The sequence below is a fragment of the Cavia porcellus genome, unplaced genomic scaffold (assembly GCF_034190915.1).
Source record: "Cavia porcellus strain 051 isolate PalLab524CR breed Dunkin Hartley unplaced genomic scaffold, mCavPor4.1 scaffold_18, whole genome shotgun sequence".
Classification (NCBI taxonomy): domain Eukaryota; kingdom Metazoa; phylum Chordata; class Mammalia; order Rodentia; family Caviidae; genus Cavia; species Cavia porcellus.
In genome coordinates this window covers 11,481,205-11,501,076 of record NW_026947501.1, presented here as the reverse complement: position 1 = coordinate 11,501,076, position 19,872 = coordinate 11,481,205, and the positions used below count along the sequence as shown (strand labels likewise).

At 36.1% G+C, this 19,872-nt stretch overlaps 1 long non-coding RNA gene across 1 annotated transcript in view; it reads right to left on the bottom strand.

Moving 5' to 3' along the window:
- Positions 1-551: 551 nt before the first annotated feature.
- LOC134471263 (uncharacterized) overlaps positions 552-19,872 on the bottom strand; it is an 85,649-nt gene continuing 66,328 nt past the window's right edge. The window contains exons 2-3 of the long non-coding RNA XR_010040556.1: positions 6,856-6,916; positions 552-3,906 (exon numbers count right to left, since the gene is read on the bottom strand). This is a non-coding gene — a long non-coding RNA (uncharacterized LOC134471263). The remainder of the gene's footprint in view (positions 3,907-6,855; positions 6,917-19,872) is intronic.

The window sequence follows — 19,872 nt, the reverse complement described above, 5'->3', positions numbered from 1 at the left end:
TTGGAATGCAGTTGAAAGGAAGCTTTTAAAGTCATCTTGATTTCCAAAGATGTGTATAGGGCAGATTAACAGTCAAAATACTGTGTTGTGTAAACATAATCAAACCTAATTTTATGATTCATCATTACATAAATTTGAATATAACTCAGAGTTAAAAACACTCACCTGGAATAGAACTATATGCATAATATAACATCACTGAGTTTTGTTTTGTTTTTTGTCTTTTTCTTTTTTGTTGGTACCAGAGATCGAACTCATGACCACACACTTGCAAGGCAGGTGCTTATGCCACTGAGCTAAATTCCCAGCCCCACAGCACTGAGTTTTAACAAAATTACTAATCCCAAATGAAAAATGTATCCATTATAATGTATTTTACTATAGGGTTAATACTTTGTTGTCAAGATTGATTTTATATACATTTAAATTTTCTTTAAAATTAATTATTTTCACTCTGATGTCAATAAAATATCACTATAGATTTATATAACTATGTATCAATTTTATACTGGTAAAAAAATGCTTGCAAAAAAATCTTCAGTAAATTAATGTTCATTTCAACAGTAAATGTTTATTAAGCTACTATGAGGCAGGAACTATTCTATGCACTGGGATACAGCAGGGAACAAAATACACAAAATTTCTATTGAAATGATAAATTTATAGTTAACACTGAGAAAACAAAATGCTGTGGTAAACAAAAAAATTATATAATATCATGATATTTATAAACTAGACTGATTTTTTTTTATTTAAGGAGAAAAAGAAAAAAAAGCAGAAAAAGGGTACATGTTATACAGAATTTCAGAAAAAATAAACAGTAGGAAATCACTAATTAATGGTTTACATATTGTTATCTTAGAAATATTTGTTCAAGTTACAAAATTAAAGCATATAAAGTGGACATTCAAACACTGAGACTGCAAACAGTTCTGTTCAATGATCCAACAAAACTCAGTAATATCATTGTCTATCTTATACACTTAAATATACATGCAGTTATATGGTTTAGAGCACTTTCTTTTCCACTCTTTTGTACAATGACTATTACACATTTTGGGTTTTATTACTCCCACAGTTCTTATTACATTTTTGGAACAGAGTAAAACCAAATGTGACATAACAGAACAGAGTCAGTCAAATCAAAAGGCTGGACATAATAATGTAAAAATATAATACAAGGTGATCAACAATGGTTACCATAATGCCTCCCGCTATCTCTAGTAGAATTGCCTATATCATCAGTTATAATAAAATTGAACAAAACAGTAAAGAATGAAACCAACAAAACTAAAGCATTGGAGACATTACAGGTCTTCAAGAGTAGATAATAGTCAACCAGAATGGGCATCATAATGAATCCCACTATTTTCACAGCTGTTGCCTAAACTTTCAAACCTGGTACTATCAAACAAAACAGAATAGAGGAGCATCAGTCAAAACAAGACGGTGAGAGCAATACAGGGCTTCAAATCAAGTTAATAGAAAATCAAAGTGGGTTACTATAATATATTCTGCTATTTTTTATTTATTTTTCCCTTAATTAAAAGGATAAAAATAAAAAAGTAAATAATAAAATGGAGATTGAGATAAAAGAGGGCATAATAACAAAACAGCACAGATCAAAACATAACCATTTAAGCAAAATAGTGTTTCACCATAAGATAATCCCAACATAAGAGTAGTTACCATATTGTCTCTTTTCTTGAAATCTTTGAGTATAACTTTGTATACTGTAGCATCAAATATATCAAAACAATGTAAAACCATTCAAGAAAATGACAGTATTACAGGGTATTTAGAATCAACTAACAGAAAATGAAGTGGTTTCTGTATAATCTCCTTGTCTACAAAAGTTTTTGTTTATACTATCACATATAATAAAATCCAATAAGATACAACATGTTAAGACCTATGGAGACAGAAGAACAAAAGCTTGATAGGACTTCAAAACAAGATGATATTAAATCAGCATTACCTATTATGACGTCATTTTCTCTGAAATAGCTGTTCCTATCATCCAATCTTCTCTGCCTCATTTCTGTTGAGATCTTTTTCTGTCATTAGTTGTCAGTTTGTCTTCTTCATTTTGTTTTCTGCTCCATTCATTGTGGCCTCTCTGCCACTATTTCTGGATTCTTAGTATTTTTCTTTTTTAGAATATCCTGCAGTATTCGCTGTAGAGTTGAATTGGTGGTTGCATATTCCCCTAGTTCCTCTTTATCCTGGAAGCACCTTGTTTTTCCATCAATTTCCAGGGATAGTTGTGCAGGATATATCAATCTTGGCTGGAGGTTATTATCTTTCAATGCTTGAATTTTTCCCCCCACGCTCTTCGTGATTTGATGGTTTGTGCCGAGAAGTCTGCTGTAATTCTGATGGGTGTTCCCTTGTAAGTGATCTGTTTCTTGTCTCTGATGGCTGTTAGTATTCTGTTCTTATATTGGATTTCTGGTATTTTGAGTATTATATGCCTGGGTGTAGCTCTGTTTGGGTTGTAGGTGGCTGGAGTCCTGTATGCTTCATACATCTGAGTATCTTTACCTTTTGCTAAATTAGGAAAATTCTCCTGGATTATTTCTGTGAGTAGCTTTTGTAGTTCATTGGTTTGTGTCCCTACCTCTTCTTTTATGTTCTTAATTCTTAAGTTATAGATCCTCTTATCATCTTCTAGCCTTTGTATTATTGCTGTTTGTTTCTTTGTTATTTTTAAGAAGTTTTTCATTTCATGCTCCCATATTACAAATTTGCCCTCCAGTTCAGATAATCTATCCTTAGTTTCTTTCAAGCTGTTAAGCTAGTTTTCAATAGAGTTTTTAGTTTCCTGGTAATCTCTTTGAACCTGCTTCACATATTCTTTGTCTTCTCTATTTTCTCCATCAAACAATTCTCCCCTTTTTTTCTGTTCTTCCATTCCACCATCTGTTTTTTCTGGGCAGTGCTTAGCATTTCTCTAACTATTCTGCTTATGTCTTGCTTCAGGTCATTAATAACTTCATTCCTGAACTCGTCTATGAGGCTCTGGAGATCACGATTTATGTCTATTGGTGTCGTGTCTGCTATTGCATGTTTTTCAGGATTGGGGGCCGAGGAGCCTTTCTTGTTGCTCCCTCTTCCCATATTCTTTGTTCCTTATATACAAGCGTATATAGCAGGCTGAGCTTCCTTCCCTGTTGGCCACAGTCTGTTTGAATCACACTGGCTAGGTGTTCCCGCCCACCGCAGCGCACCAGGGAGTTATGGACCGGGCAGCCTATGTGGGGCCCACCCCTCCAGATCAACCTACCGAAGGCTTCACCGCTAGGGTGCACCTCCAGACGCTGGGACATGGGTTGTGCTAGCCTACTGGGTCTCAGCCAGCAGTGTCACATAGGCTAGGCACTGCTCACCAATCCAGCTTGAGAGGAAGATATGTGACTGAAGTCACTACAGCGCCCTGTTCCAGCAAGTCTGCCCGGTTCCAGAATGTCCTCTGTTGGAGCCTCCTAGATCATGGAAGAGTCCCAGTTTCTCTCACTCACCACAGGTCGATGCATAGCTCCCCGCCCGTCCCACTCTCAACTCAGTTCACCGATTCCTGTTCTCAGAGCTTTCACGGGTCTCTCTCCCTGCCGAGCCGATGTAGACGCAGCAGAGGCGGCGGGAAACCCAAACCGCAGTTTCCAATGGCTTGGGCTCCAGCTTCCATGCTGAGGCTTTATCTGTTCCTGTTATAGCACCAGGATTGCATTCCCAGTTGGTTTCTCTCAGCCCAGTTCGTTCTTGGGTCAGCAGGGTATATCTCCTCTTGCTTAGGATTCCTCACTCCGCACCATTCCTGGATTCTAAGCTGGGTCTCTACGTAGGCTCTCTCTCCGTAGCTGCTGCTATCTGTCCGCCATGTTCTCCCCGACCTAGACTGATCTTCTAAAGTAAATATTATATATTATTCATTATTGCAGCACTGTAAAAATTAACAGCAAGTGATATTATTCATCATAAAACAATTGCTAGGTTGAAAAGTGATGAGGAACAGCAGCACACTTCCTCATCTACTCCTTTCTTTTGATCACTTAGGTATAATTGTAAATTAAGAAAGACATGGAGAAACCAACTGCAAAGTCTCACATACAATGAAATTGCTTGAAATGTAAGGATATGAGTTTGCTTTCATTGTGACTATAACCCAGTCACAAATGTGACTGTTGGTGGTTTGCATGGCTTCAGTTTCTCCGTTTTCTTTTATTATCTATGATAATAAGTGACAGAATTAGAGTATACATTGCCATTTACTTTCTTTTTACAATTCCAGCTATAACACCTACTTTGCATTATATTTTAATCTTGAATAAATACAGTTTTAAAATATAGAAGGGCCAGAAATACCAACTGTAAAATGAAGACAATTCTCTTTCCATGTTAAATACAATGTCAGAGTGGCAGACTGGAAAATCTCTGCAGGCAAATGTGATGTCACTGAAGAATCACACACTTACCTGTAAAGATTCTGCAGTCTGACAGCTTCCAGCATCAAACTGTTTCATTAACTGTGCTTTTCCGCATGCAGTTTTTTGGCTTGGGATAAGTCTAGCCAAGTAACTAAATGGTAGCTAACTTATTGAATTTAGGCTTCATCTGAACCAAGGGAACTACATGTCTTAAAACGGTCAAATCTAAACTAAGATGATTGCTTGTAACACGATTTAAAAGCAGTTGTTATAAACATGCGACCCCTGAACTAGAGTCAACAGTATCCCCTGGGGACTGTTATAAATTTAATTTCTTGCACCCACACCAGGCTTCCTGAATCAGAAATTTCAAATGCAATATGTTCTTAACAAGCTCTGTAGGTGATACTGATTCATACTCAAATTTGTTACCACCAGCTTAAAGAAAACAAAGGAGTACTGAATATGTAACTGGAGTACTGAACCCAATGGCTCTTCCACTGTTAAATAATATATGCAAAAGGCAGATGAAATAATATGTAATTATAAAAACATTTAGAATTCATTTATTTTCTAAAGTTATGATATTAATGAACAAGCATTAATAATGAAAAGAAACATCTTCCTTTAACTCTTATCTTGCCAATGGTATTACAGAGCTCTACTTATTTCCTCTGAAATAAAGAGTTAAGAAATCTTATTTAAGAGGAGAAAACGTTTTCATGTTTGGGAGGATTAAAAGGGTACTGACATCATTCAAGTCATGAGCCATAATTCTTATTAGATTTTATTGCTACATTCTTCACACAGCTTTGGAAAGTTATTCCTAAGAGCATAAAATATGCACTTAGACTTCACACAGAGAAGGAAAATGCTCTCACAATGAAGTTATTTTAGCCTAGCCCAATAATATTTGAAAGACCTAAGACTTTTTCTCTATGTAACATATCTTGGCAAAACAAGTGATGACTTTATATAAATTTGTCTTTTTCAACATCTTTGCTGTTGAAACAGTTAAATTTGGCTATAAATTAGCAAATTTCAGTAACTAAAATATTTTTCCTTTTGAACCTATCAAAATTGCACAGCCAAAGAGCAAAAAAAAAAATCAAAAGTTGAACTTAGCTTTTAATGGCAATGAATAAACTACATGATTTGATTCTTACAAACTAGAATATAGGATTTAAAACTTTGGTGTGCCTATTATCCAATAACTTCTAGTAGCATGTTAAAAAGTCATCTGCAGTCTCATTCTTAGTTCAGTTTGATTATCCTGGACCACCCCAGTTTCTCATGATGTGATGGAAAAAATTGTAGCATTCAATAATTGAATTAGATCACACACAAAGTAAGACTTACTCAGATTATAATAATGAGGTTTGGCTCATTCATTGAAAAGCAAGAGCCCAACTATGTCCAACTATGTACTGCAAACACAGTACTAGAGATCAACAAGATGTTTTAGACACTTTAAATGGCCTGAAGGAAGTAAATTTTCTTAGATGAAGATAAACATCTAAGTGTCATTAAATCTGTTCAGTCTTGATGTAGTTTCTGGGCAGAAGCTCCAAATGGTAATCTTAAATGCCTCTGATAATAAAAGAATTATTAACCAATGGGTATCATCCAATATACAGAATCTTTCAAAACATGGGATTCCATTGGAGGGAACAACAAAAAGCAATGCTAGGATTTAGTGTCCTCCCAGGTAGCGTGAGGGCTGGAGGGAGTGTAACTGCTGGAAACAACTCACAGCTGCTACTACATGAACCACTCTATACACAATTTTCTAATTTCCTTCTCTCACAAAACTAGCAAGGCTATTTTTTACAGTCTTGTTTTATGAATAAAAAAATACTGAAACCCAAAAAGGCATAAATGAGAAGGAAAGGAATTAACTGAATTAAAAAACCCAACATCTGAGACAAATACTATGAAGGAACAAGCCTAGAACTATGAAATCAGGAAACCTGGGCTTTAAATATCAGATTCACCTGCCTAAATTAAGCCTCTGTGTATTGAATTTCCTAATCTATAAAACAAACAAGGTGTTCTGTTTCTTATTTATGTCCTATAGCTGAGAAAACACTCGTCAATTATAAAGAACTTGTTAAAAAATGTAGTGTTGTTATTATGCTTGGGGAGAACTGTATAGGCCTCTAGCTGTAATTTGGTGCCACCCAAAACTGCACCCATGGATATGGAAACTGTAAGAAAGAGGATGCTGATAAGAGGAATATCACTTCCGTAGGTCCCTCCTAAGTACATTGGTTTCTGTCTTTGATCACCCTGGCCCAGCCATGTTCCCAGCCCTAGTAATCCCAAGAACACTGACCCTTCTTCTGACGCACAGCTTCTTTGGAAGGACTGCTCCACACAAGTCCACATGGTCTTTCCTTGTATGACCAGGTGACAGGTTTCCTCTTACCTTTCAAGGATGTTGGAGTTTGCAATAAACAGGTAGCTAAAATCCATCAGTGCCCAAGGACCTATGTAGAATAAAAAGCTTGGTTACCAAGTGCTCCCCGACAAAGACCTGAAATTCCTAACTGGAAACAATCTTAACAGATACTTAAGAAACTCCATCATTCACAGATTCATAACATTCAGATATTGAAAGGAAAATAGTGACCACTTCAGCTAAGTTATTCTTCGTGTACTGTCTGAGTGCTAGGCATTTTACACAGCCCCATTTAGTCCTTGCAATAACCTTAAAGTGCATGAAATTCATAAGTCAGTGATCTTATTTCACAGATAAGAAAAACTGAAGCTTCTAGTGATTTAACAAAGGCCTTGAACCAGGTCTAATTGACCCCAAAGCCCCTGATTTTAACTATTTTCTGACTCTAAGGCTCAGAGATGAAGTAGCCCAAGGTCTTATAGTTAGTTAATGGCAAACTTGAAATTATACTTTAATTTCCTTTACACCATATGACAGTTATTCCTAAACAATTTATTTGAGTGGCCTATATTTTTATAAAAGGTACTTGAAAGAATTGTTGAATCTGTCATAGAAAAATGAACAGATGATTCAAATCATAGCTGCTAAACCATAGCACACTGGCTACCATGGACATCTGGAAGGTTCTTATGAATTATACATCTATTTATACTTTTTTCCCAATAGCTAAGTGCTAAAATCATGGCTTTCTATTGCTGAGGACAAAGAAAACCATTAAATTCACAAGTTAGTATTTATAAAAGATGCTTCATCCTTTCGTAATGTTGGTGATTTAAAAGTAAAAAACATTAATACATTTGTATCACCACAGGAGTCATGAGGAAGGAGGATTTTTAAGATCAGGCATAGTTTAGCCCTTATAAACAGATAAATGCACCATGTTCATATGCATCATCAAATTTACACATCAAAATTCAATTTTATCTTTGGCAAAGTTGAAAATGAAGAATCCATTAAAGATATTACAATCCACAAAGAATAGATAACTTTCCGTTTCTGGGCTTTTCCTTTATTGCCCACAACAGTGGCTGTTATGGACAACCTTTTTAAGTGGACAAATGACTGTTACCAAAAAAAAAAAAATGCACATACCAAAATCTGATCTAATAAGATGAGTAATTGTTTTACTGGATTGTAATACTGATTTATTGAAGCAGAGGAAAATACAAAAGGACCTTTTTGTTTTTGGTGTTTTTACCTCAGCATTTGTCTTCCCCTCTGTTTCTATTTTTCATCATTACCTGTTATTTTCTTTCCTTCCTTCTATCTCTGTGTTTGGTTGTTAGGAAGAATGGACGTAAAGTGTAAAATAATTTCAATTGATGCATAAAACACATCATCACTAATACACAGAATAATCTCTCCTGAGGCTCCAACCAGGAGCTTCAAAAGAATTTAAAGTCATATTTGTTTGCACAAGTTATTGCTTTAGGAGGGTCGCCATGAATTATATAAAAGGGTAACTTATCATCATTATCATAATCAACAAATATCTGCTAAGCACACAATGTGCTTGGAATATTACCAAGAGCAGTATACTTTTGAAGACTTTAACCAACACATCCCTTTTTAAGTGAGCATTCCTCTTTGAACCTCAGTTTTCAATCCTAATAAATCTGAGAGGTACATTAAATTATCTCTTATTTAAGTTTTTAATTATGCCTTATAATATCTCATTTTTATGGGTTTTTTATTTCAAATTTTCTCCAACTCATTTTTTAGAACGAGCCCTCTTTTCTCACTTGATGCATAAAGTGTCTTAACTGCTTACATCTGATTTCAGATATCTATGTTGAGAGGGCTCAGATTTATTTAAGAAACTAAGCATTTGAAGACTATGAGGGCTAAATATTTATAAAGATGATAATATTCTCTTTCTTGAACTGGGTCGTGGTTACAAGGGTGTGTTCACTTTGTGATAATTCATCTAACTGCACACATATGATTTCTGCATTTCTAAGTATATTTACCTCAATAAGCTTAAAAATGTGTATAAAAATATTTACATCCCCTCCCCAAACACATTCAAGCCCACAATCAGAAGGGCCTGAATATTCATTCTCCCCTTCAGCCCCAATCTCTTACCCTATGGAATTAACTCTCCCACCCTCCTCCTGAGAGACTGTTTTGGAATCCCAGGCCTCAGGCATTAGATATTCTTCCCTTAAGTTTTTCACTCCCAAATGGACTTTCCTGCCTAGACAGGGCCTCTGTTTTCTCTAATAGGTCCTGAACTTCCCTTAACACCTCCCAAATGATGTAGAAAGCGTTTCTTTTCATTTTTCTTCACAGCATGATCTCCAACCAGACTTGCCAATGCCTCACAAGGCCCAGGTCTGCTTCCACGGTTCGCCTTCACAAAGGGTTAGCAGTTATAGCTATGGCTCCTAGTTTCTGCATTTTTCAGTATATCTCTGTAACTTGTGTTTCTAGAAAATGAGCTCCATCTTACCTTATCTCCATGTAAAGATACTGTGATGAGATATTCAGTCATTTCAATTTAAGAACTTTTCTTATTGTAAAGGTCCAGTAACATAATCTTAAAATTCTTAGTGCAAGATTACACACATGGAAATCACTCATTAATAGTAGTTTGTTATATTATTCATAGCAGTATGCTTCCATATTAGATATTATCAGGCACTTTGCATACTTTCCATAAATAGTCTTATGTGAACCTCTAACGCAATCTCATTAGATCAATTTTGAGATTCTTTTTTAAATTAGAAAACATATTTCTATAGGGAGTCAGGTTCTTTTGCTGGGTTACTAGCCATTTAAACTGACTATGGGGATGCATTTGCTTCTAAATAACTACCTTCTTGCAGAATGTGAATCCTGCCAGACTGTGGCATGGCACTCAATAAGAAGCCACTAAGTTCCCATCAGGGACATTGAGAATTTCAGAAGACATTTCAAACCTGGCCTTTGCTGCAAAAAGTTGACAGTGGGTAAGTTAACTTTTTTGCAAACTTGTCCAACATTTTACTAGCAAGACTGAAGTGTTTACCAGCTTCAAGCACCCAATCATCATCTGCTCTTCTGTTTGTTGCCTTTAGCATCTTCTCCATCCTCCCAAACCAAGTATTCTCATAGAAAACTGGGACAGTTTTCAGACCGAACTTAAGTTTACAGACTGAATTTTCTTCTCTTTTTTTTTCTTTCAGTTTCATTTTACAGACTGAACTTTCTTCTCTCTTGCAAGAACCCTCAGGTATGGATTCTAAATAGTCTCTCCTAAAAATTTCCAAGACTAATCCACTTGTTTCTGTTATTTTGGGTGTACTCTACCAAAGAAGGTAGATATTAATTGATTCAGCCATTATAAGTATAAACCCACTGAGTCAGATCAATGGTTCATATTAAGAAATAATTAAACTTAATTATTTCTATGTCTCTGGTCTCCAGAAAAAGAATCTTCAAAACACTCTTTTTTGTAAGAAAGGGAGGTAACATAGCCAAATTTTACGAGCTACAGCCCAATTATTCATAGGCAATCCCATGACTCTTCTTATGGAAAATAATTTATTTCTGATTACTCATTATTATCCAGCCTACTGATGGCTTTTCTTGAAGAAGTTATTTAGTCATCTGCTTCGCTCCCAGTTTTGGAGAATGTAACATATCTCCTTAAGTGGAGCTGACTTCTTTTTTATAGCTTTGTAAATGCTTAAACTGGAGAAGGCTAAAGCCTATTTTATGGGGGCCACCCTTTGTATCAATAATATTTACAAGTATGCTGTTGTTAATTGTGACTACCTGTTTAAGAATGCCTGCACCATTCAGAATGTAGGAAGCACAGCAGTGGGAAGCTCAGCTCAATGGCAGTTCCAGCCCTGGCCTTGGGCTGGACATCCACAGCATGACTCAAACTCCCTGCTTGTAACGCCTTATCTCTAGACACCATTCTCCATGAATCCCTTTCTCTATTCGTAATCACTTCTAATCCTCATGCTCTTCTGTCTGACCTTTCCTTCCCACAAAAATCCAGAAAGTATGCACTTCATAAACAAACAAATCCATTGACAAAGATAAATCTATTCGGGGCAGCTTTACCAAAATTCAGCCTCAAACTGGTATTTAACAAAACTGCAGCCAAAATGCTCATTTGTAACTTCAGCCAACTATTTTATTGAAACCAATTTAAAGTCAAATATCTTTTGAATGCCTACAAGGCTACAAAAATAATAAATAATATTTGGCTCTGTTTCAAACTTCAGAGGCTTCAGAGTCTCAATCACAGAAAGAAGAAGAAGACCAGGTAAAAGAAAAAGGCCTGCAAAAGGCTGTTGCTTGTTTAGTGAAATCAAATAGAGGAAGATCTCTGGGGAGGGTTCAAGTGCTTAGCACAACTGCTAGGAAAATGGGATATGGAAGAAAGGAACATCGAATGGGTTCTTATGTGTCTTCTTGGTCATCAACACTTTTTTGTTTGGTTTTCATAGTTTTTTTTTTTTTTTTTTTTTGAGTTAATTTCCAAAAAGGGGAATTCAAAAGACAAGCAGATGTGACAAAATTAGTACAGTTTCAGTACTAGTGTACGTAGTATCCAAGCACCTGAGATGTTTGAGAATTTACACTTGAAATCAAAAGAAAGATTAGATTTCTAAACAGTTTGTCTCAGATGACTGAGTGCTCAAATCCACAGAGAAAAAAAACTAAATTACACCTATAGCTCACTTCAACTTTTTTTTTGAAGGTAGTAAAATACACACACACACACACACACAAACCAAATAGAACAATAAAAAGGTACAGAAAATCTCCAATAAAATTATGATCACGAAAGCATGCATTTCAGTCCCTCCCAAGACATCCATAGAGACATCTTCCATGAATTCGGTCAAATCTCCAGAATATTTGGACAGAATGTATAGCTAATGTTACTTTTTCACTCTACACTGCTACTGGTTTTTGGTTTATTGACCTGTGAATTATCTGTCCTTATTAGTAAGTCTTAGTTAATCAAAAACCACTTTTTATAAGTTGTTTCCTTTTCCTTTTTTTTTAAACATCCACATCAGTAACCCAGTATTCTAAGACAGGCAGCAAGATATACACATGGATGCTTGCTATCAGGACTCTTGTCAATAGCCTTGAGCAGGACACCACCTATGATTTGGATTAATCTTCAACAGTTTTATCTTCCTAATCAACAAACAATATACTCTCCATCAATATTCTCTTTTTCTAATGTTCTTCAATAGAATTATCTCTGTATTCATGTCACACTTTTGTCATCACTTTTCAGTGTAAAACTTTCTAGAGAAAAGAAAAAATTCAAATATGAGGTTAAAAGAAAAAAATCAAACCACCATTCACGCTGCTTTGAAGTTGGCTCTGAATCGTACTACTCAGTACAGAGAGAAATAGCCTTTTACTTTTTGATTGGGATAAAATCTGATTATTTTGATCTTGAGGTCAACAATAAATCTAAAACTATTAACTATGAACTAAAAACTTTAAGTATACAATAAACATAAAATTATATTTAAGCCCCTCAGTGATCTCTATAGTTATGCTTTGCCAGCAGTTCACGTGAAGAGCACGATTACATCCACTTGTTCTGTCTCAATTGCTTTATGACTTTATATTTACCTATACTTTTTCCATGAAAAAACATTTTTCTAACTTACCAAATTATCACTATTCCAGTTCTGTCAGTTTAAGTTATTCAAGGATAAATTATGGACTACAGCATAGAATTCTTTGGTTGAACAAATATTTGATTTTGACAAATCTTATTGAATAGTTATTAAGTATCAGATGCTATACTGAGAATTCTATAGCCAAGAATAAACATGAAGAAGCCTGGTCCTTGCATATAGACGTTCACAGTCTAGTGAAAAAACATGCACTGATAAGCATGAAAATATTGTGTATAACAGGTGTTGAAATAGAGAATCTATAAACTGAATGGGATTTTGGGAAAAAACTGGAGAGGAAAGGAAATATTCAATATTTTTCAGTGTATATCCAACACACATGTTTACATGTGAGCATGTGTGTAGCAGTGAAAGAGGAAACCATTTCAACTATGAGCAGTATAGGTCACTAGTTTCTCATAACTTCAATTTGTTTTGGCTGGAGTCTACAATATAGAAGATCTGGTCTAATATGAAATCAAGTTAGAGGGGAAAGCCCCGCCAAATCTAGAAGCAATCCCAGGGATCTGTATTTGAGTAAATTCTAGGATTTCTCATCCTCACTGAAACTGAGAAACCTTGCATTGATCATCTCACTCACCGAAAGAGCTAAGGCCCATGGCCCAAAATCACTTGGCCATAAAAAAAATTACAGGCAAACGGGAAGACACAAAGTCTACCATTTCTAAAACATAACGTGCCAGACCTCCATCATCATTCTGTGCACCCGGTGAATACGTGGTCACTGCTTTTTTCTCATGTGTAATTGCTGGTTTTCTTCTCTGAGGAAGTGTTTTACAAATATATGATTTTAGCATTTCCAAATTATTTACAAAACTTGTTTCCAAATGATTTTTGATTGAGCCTTTAGTTTTACATTCACTCATACTCTTTCTTGATTGCTTCTTTTTACGTAAGGATTAAATAGAGTAGTTTTTCTGAAGACAAAGATTGTATTTTATGACATAACATGCCAATACTGTATATGCCAGAAATCTGTGAAAGTAAATCTCAATATAACCAGGGGAGTAGCTTGTTACTGTCTCATCAAGCAAAATACAGAAACATTCCTGGGATTTCAGTGTGCATTCTCCACGTGGTACGCTCAGCGCCTCTGCCGAAGGCACCATGTGTCTCTGCTTACACCGTTTTTCTTGCAGGTCTAATCTGGATGGCTGTGAGTTGGCTTAATCTCAGCTGGCAACTGTGAGATGCTCATGTAATCCCTCACAGTGGTCTCTGGGATTATGCTAAACAGAGCAATTTCCTTAACCTGGTGGATTAAAAGATTTGTGTGGCAACCAAATTAGAGTACTAAACTTCTATTTCATGACCAAGAAAAGGAACAGTGATGATATTACTGTATCATACTCAATTTTGTTAATCCTGACAGTCTTTTTCTAATGAACTGTTGTACTAAAAGAAAACCGGCCTTGGGAAGTAATTTGACTTTATTAGATTCATTTGCTGCTTACGTTGCTCCTTAAGTGTTACTTAGTTTTGTAAAAAAAAATTACAGCTGAGAACTTTCGGTTTTAGAAACTAAACTCCCAAAATATTTTCCCCATGGAAGTTCCTCCCACTCGTCCTGTGGGTACCACTCCATCAAATTCCAAGCAGTTCAAAAGGGATGAGCTCTCATTAGGCCTTCCTCAAACTTCAACTCCCCAGATCATCACTTTTCATCAGCTTTTCATTCCTTTTGTGAATATTTCATATTTAACAGCCCTGATTAGTATGAAAGTTTAGAACCAACTATATTTCAGGCTGAGGTTGTCATAAGATTTTGAGATACAGCTAACTCTAAATCTTGTTGACACTAAAAGTGGGTATAAACCTTGTTTTCTGAAGAAAAAAAAAAACAAGAATAGAATTCCTCCAGATGAAAACTCAAGGCCATTTCTCTACTTCATTTACCAGGTAACTCCAAACAAATTCAGAAAAGTCAAATTTATAATTAAATGTATGTTTGTTTTATAATAAAAGTATTAAAGGTGGTATTTTAAAGGCCTTACCTAGTGTATAACACTTTGAATGCCCTAGGAAATTGGTATGTCTCAGATTAAATTACGTTTTGGTATCAAGGCAGACTAGAATGCTCCATTAAATTTTCTGGCTAGAAATGAAAGTTAAGTAGGAGGAGGCTGGTGTGAGAACTGGTTCCTGCTAGGTATAAAGAACAAATACTGAACTACAAGCCAGAGCTTGACTTAACCTTTATAAGTTTAGTACTTCTTGTTAATCCTCAGGGCTCTTTAGAGCTCTTAAACTTTTGAAACTTTCCACGTGCTATCTCTATCCTTAAATTAATTGAAACAACCATTTTTTTTCAAATGTGAAAAAATTCCCAATTCTAACTCCTGGAGACAATTTTCTAAAAAGAAAATAAAATGAATGTAATTCAACAGAGTGAAAAATATGTTTAAATAGTTGAGTGCATGCTGTGAGAGAGGAGCCATTGTTACTGGGCTGGGGCATGCTAGCAGTACACAGCCATCATCTTTAGGTCCTGACAGTGCTGCCTGCACATAGAACAACCAGAGGAGCTTTTGAAGATGCCAGTGTCAAAAGTTTCACCACAAATGAACTAAATTCAAGGGCCTGAAGGTACAATATAAGCATCATTACTTAAGAACTACTCAGTGGATTCTAATGGGCAGTGAGAAATAACAGTTACCATCTTTGAGCCCAAGGAGGAAACGAGGGGGAAAGTAAGAAAGAAAAACAAAAAAGTAATAGGAAATAGGTTTGGAGGTGGTAGCTAAGTAGATCATGGCAAAGATTTTGAGTTATGATCTAAATGACCTGAGAAGCAGTTAGGGAGTTTTCATTAGAGAAATGGCATGGACTGTTCATCAGTAGCATAGGTTGATCAAATAGGTTTTTCGCAGAAGCTAATCATTTATAAACCCTGAAGAAAACTGTTTATGATAAATTACAAATAATTCCTTGTAGTTTTTCTTTTTGAAATCTTAGACCACAGCATAAACATGTTCCAACCAAAAGGAGCTAATAGAAAAGAGAAAAGAAACTGGCTCAAGAATCAGGAGCCCAAATTCCTTTTAGCAACCAATTGCTGAGTCATTATTTTTTTAAAAACTCACTTATTTTTTCTCACACATAGACTCCAAACTTTGGTTTTATTACTCAGAGAAATAGTTATTCATGCCCAATAACTGAGTTTTTAAATTTTTAATTTAATTTTTCATTTATTTTGTTGTTTTGTGGTTCGTGGAACTGAAACCAGGGTTGCAAGCCAGCTAGCCGAGGGTTCCACCGCTGAGGTACACCCTGCCTCCAGAAATCATATATGGATGATTGAACTCAGGAAGTTTGCACCTTTGCTCTGAGCTACATTCCCAGTTTTTTGACTAGTGCTAGGTTGCCCAGGCTGGGCTCAAACTTACTGTCTTCCTGCCTTCATCTCTCAGACTACTGACATTATAGGTGTATACCACTGTGCTCTAGAAATGCACAAACACATGCACACAATAATAGACGCTCATATTAATGTCACAGAATATTGAATTTTATGTTTCCACTTTCATATATGTATCTAACATCCTCTTTAGTATCAGTCCTCCCTGGTACTCTCTCTAACCCCCCCCCCCTCGCATCCTCACCCCTCTTTTCTCTCTTCCCCTTTGTCTAATACAACCTAGTTTTTCTTAAGCTTAAAAATTCCACAGTTGAATCCTGGAAGTAATTATCACAAAAATGAAGAAAGGATGTGGCCTTTCTGATGATGAGATACTCAAAATATTAGTCCTAAAGCTAGGATTCATTTATGCCAGTCTCACTGAGGATGGAGTCCAACAGAGTTTTCAGCCTTTGATTGTTAGGCTCCATCATGCTCACTCCCAAGAATCTCTGAGGGACAAGTCTTCAGTGTTCTAGTTCAATGCTTTAATCACCAGTACCAATAGCATGGCTTCATTAATCCCTTTCCCCCATAACAGGAAGACTTTGCAAGTTAAAGTGAAAGCAGTAAGCCTTTTAACCAGTGCAAAAATTAGTAACTTATTGCCAGTCTGCAGGCGTGGACTTTAGATATTTACGGAATCTGTGATCTAAGCCATTGTTGTAATACAAAATTCTATTTCTGCCCAGTATAGATGGTATGTTCTGTTCATCTGCTAGCCTGTGTGTCCCTACCTGACTGCAGATTCCCCATGCACCTAGAATCTACGTGTTGCTCATGTAAGACCTAACTGTAGGCCTAGACGTGCCTTTGCCATCAAGGTCTATAGTGGCCATGTGCCTCCCATAGCCATTGGCTATTTAGGACCTCATGTGAGAGCATTCAAGGCTACTCCTTTACATACTTCCTAGGCCCTGATTTGGTGTTCCAGCATATATATACATTAACCTGGGGGCCTAAAGCTTGTATTAATATTCTCCAAGCATTCTTGGCTTCCTCCCAGATACAGGCATGTGGAACCTCAGATGTACCACCACCAGAGTAGCAGAAATCCAGACATCAATGGCTTCTTCCTGATCTGACTTTCCACATTACCTGAAGTTTCCCCAGCTAAGCAAAGGACTCTTCATAGATCAATTCTGAAAATCTCTTGACTAAATTTGCTAAATGTTAGAAAACAAAATTTCTTTCTTAAGCAACCCTGCCAGAAACCAAATTTGAGCTTAACTAGCTCATTCTTCAAAGTGTGCTTGAAGTCTAGACTTCTAAATAGCTTCTCTCTCCTTTGGAAGTTGTGGCAGTGTTTAATCCTTAGTCTCAGAGCCCGCTACAATCAGGCCCAGCATTCTGCACACAATGAATATCACGACCCAGAAAGAGTAAGGATGTGGAAGGGGCAAAGCTCAGTCAGCATTCTTGACCAAACAGAAACCCCATCTTCAAGTTCTTCTCTCCACAAAATACACCTGTTTCTCATTTTCCATTCAACCAGTACTTAATGCAGTGAATCACAGGCTTCTGTGTTGACAAAGCACCCATGAACCAAACATCCCTGCCATCAGTCAAGTGGAAGGGTTGATGGTTAAACTAGTTGTAGATTTCACTTTTATAGATATAAATGATTACCTGATATGAAGGAAGACAGGGAGGCCATATCTAGACTGAGAATAAGATAGCTGTTTGAAGGATGGACAAGAACCTGGGGAAAGGGAAGACTCTAATCAACTCTAGGAATGAACAAGTGGGCACTATGGCTTATCATCTGGCATGGACATACTGGGAGGATCTTTCTGAAAAGCTCAAGAAATACTCTGGAAAGGATGAAGTTTTGCTTTTTTAGTACTACTCTAGACACCTAAATTACTGAGAGATGCCCTTCAACCTGTACAATGCTCCAAAAGTTGCTCTAGAATGAGACCTGGATTTTTGCATTGTGTTCTAAAATGACCAGCCTCTGAGTTATCTTTCTCACTAGCATTTTACACCATACATCAGCATATTTTTTATATTTCCAAACGCAAGTAATGATGAATTACTTGAGTAATAGAGAACAGCAGAGTTTCTATTCTATGATTGTTTGGGGATAAAAAGAAAAACAAATAAAAACAGGAAGTTAAAAATATGCTTCCAAGAGACCTGTCATAATGTGGTACAAAAAGCAACATTCCTGAGCTAAGATAACTACTAGTACTTGGAATTTTGTAGATGATTAATGATAGTCATTGTTCCCCCATCACACTTAGTTACCAAGGCCCTATTTAAAATTACCTGTTTGCACAGAGCCTCTGACAAGCTAGCATAGTGGTTCTCAAATTGGAGTTCCTGGACCAAATCACCAAGAAACTTGTCAAAATTTCCAGTTCTTAGGCCATATCCCAAATCTGCCAACTCAGCAGCTCTAAATATAGATCACGGCAATCTGCATTTTAATAAACCCTCTGAATAAGTCAGTTGTATACCCAGTTTTAAGAATCACTGTCCCAGAGGACATTTTACCTACATCTTTGAATCTGGTTTCCCCTACCTGACTCTCTGGAGCAGTTTATAATTAAAGATGATATTTCCATTTTCTTTCATCCAAATTATAATCCTCAGATTATAATCCAAATTTAAAATCTTGATGTAGTTTTATATTGCACACTCCAGGAAGCCAAGAAAAATCTAGAATTATGTCATGGAAAAAATTTGGGCTTCCGTCTGGTTATTCTTGATAAAAGACACTTCTCAGAAAAAATCACATAGAGCATATTTGCATTGATCAAACCTTGAGGGGTCCTACTCTTCACCGCCTTTTATTTCCTAAATCATATTCCATTTCAGAGCCCAAATAGCACATTACCAATGATTTTCCAGCTATTGCTAGGGAGTTAATCCAGTTCCTTAATCAATCAACTCTAAGTGTAAAATCTAAGCACCATACCTGCAGAGAGACCATGGTAGCTACAGGAGGACCCCATGATGGGCTTTCTTTCCTTGTCCTGGCATTTCTGCTTCTCAAATAAGTCTTTAAGTTCTCAAGACCACTATGCTTATAAATCCTTTGACTTTACTTAAATATTCTTATAAATCTTAGAGGAATAGCTGGCAAGTTAGGATCGTACATAAGATTTTTTCATACATAAGATTCTAGAGACAAACAATAAACTGGAAGTGTCTACTTGTAGTACTTTACTGCATATTTGCACTATTTATAAAATGAAAACATGATAAAAATCTTAACTCTCAGGCCTATCTGAAATCGATATAGATGAAGGCCATCTGGGGAGCGGTAAGGAGGCTCTTGGGTCTTCATTTCTACAATCATCTACCTCCGTTCTACTTCCAAATTCCCTATTCAATGATTTCCTAAATTTTATGTCCAAAATTACTCACACAAAACATTTCCACTGGACGGAATGGAAAATTTTCTATTGTTGGAGTCCTTCATTCATTCTATATTTGGGTAAATTCTATAGAACTTATTAGAGTTTTAGAATAAGAGCTTCCCAAAAGACAACCTGCAAAATTATCTATAAGACAGGAAACCAGTTACATTCTTGCAGTTGTACAATTGGTCATTGCATTCTTCTTGGTGTCATGTGCTTTCCAAATCTACTCCTTCTAATTCTAATCTTATCTCTTCAATGGATTATATTCTGGTAAAGTAAGAATAACAAGGAAACTTTTAGATGTGATGGGTATGCTTATTACCTTGAGTTAGGTGATAAAAATGCAAATATATGTATGTTCAAACCATAGACGTTAATTTTGGTTTTGGGTTTTACAAATTGTTTCAGGAAATATAGGTTATTCTAATCAATAAATCTGAAATTAAATGATACATCAGAGTTATCTGAGTCAAATCCACTTTAGGATTTTAGTATTTCATAACTTATCATGACAAAAAATTGAATGATTAGTTTAGAGGCTATTTTCTTA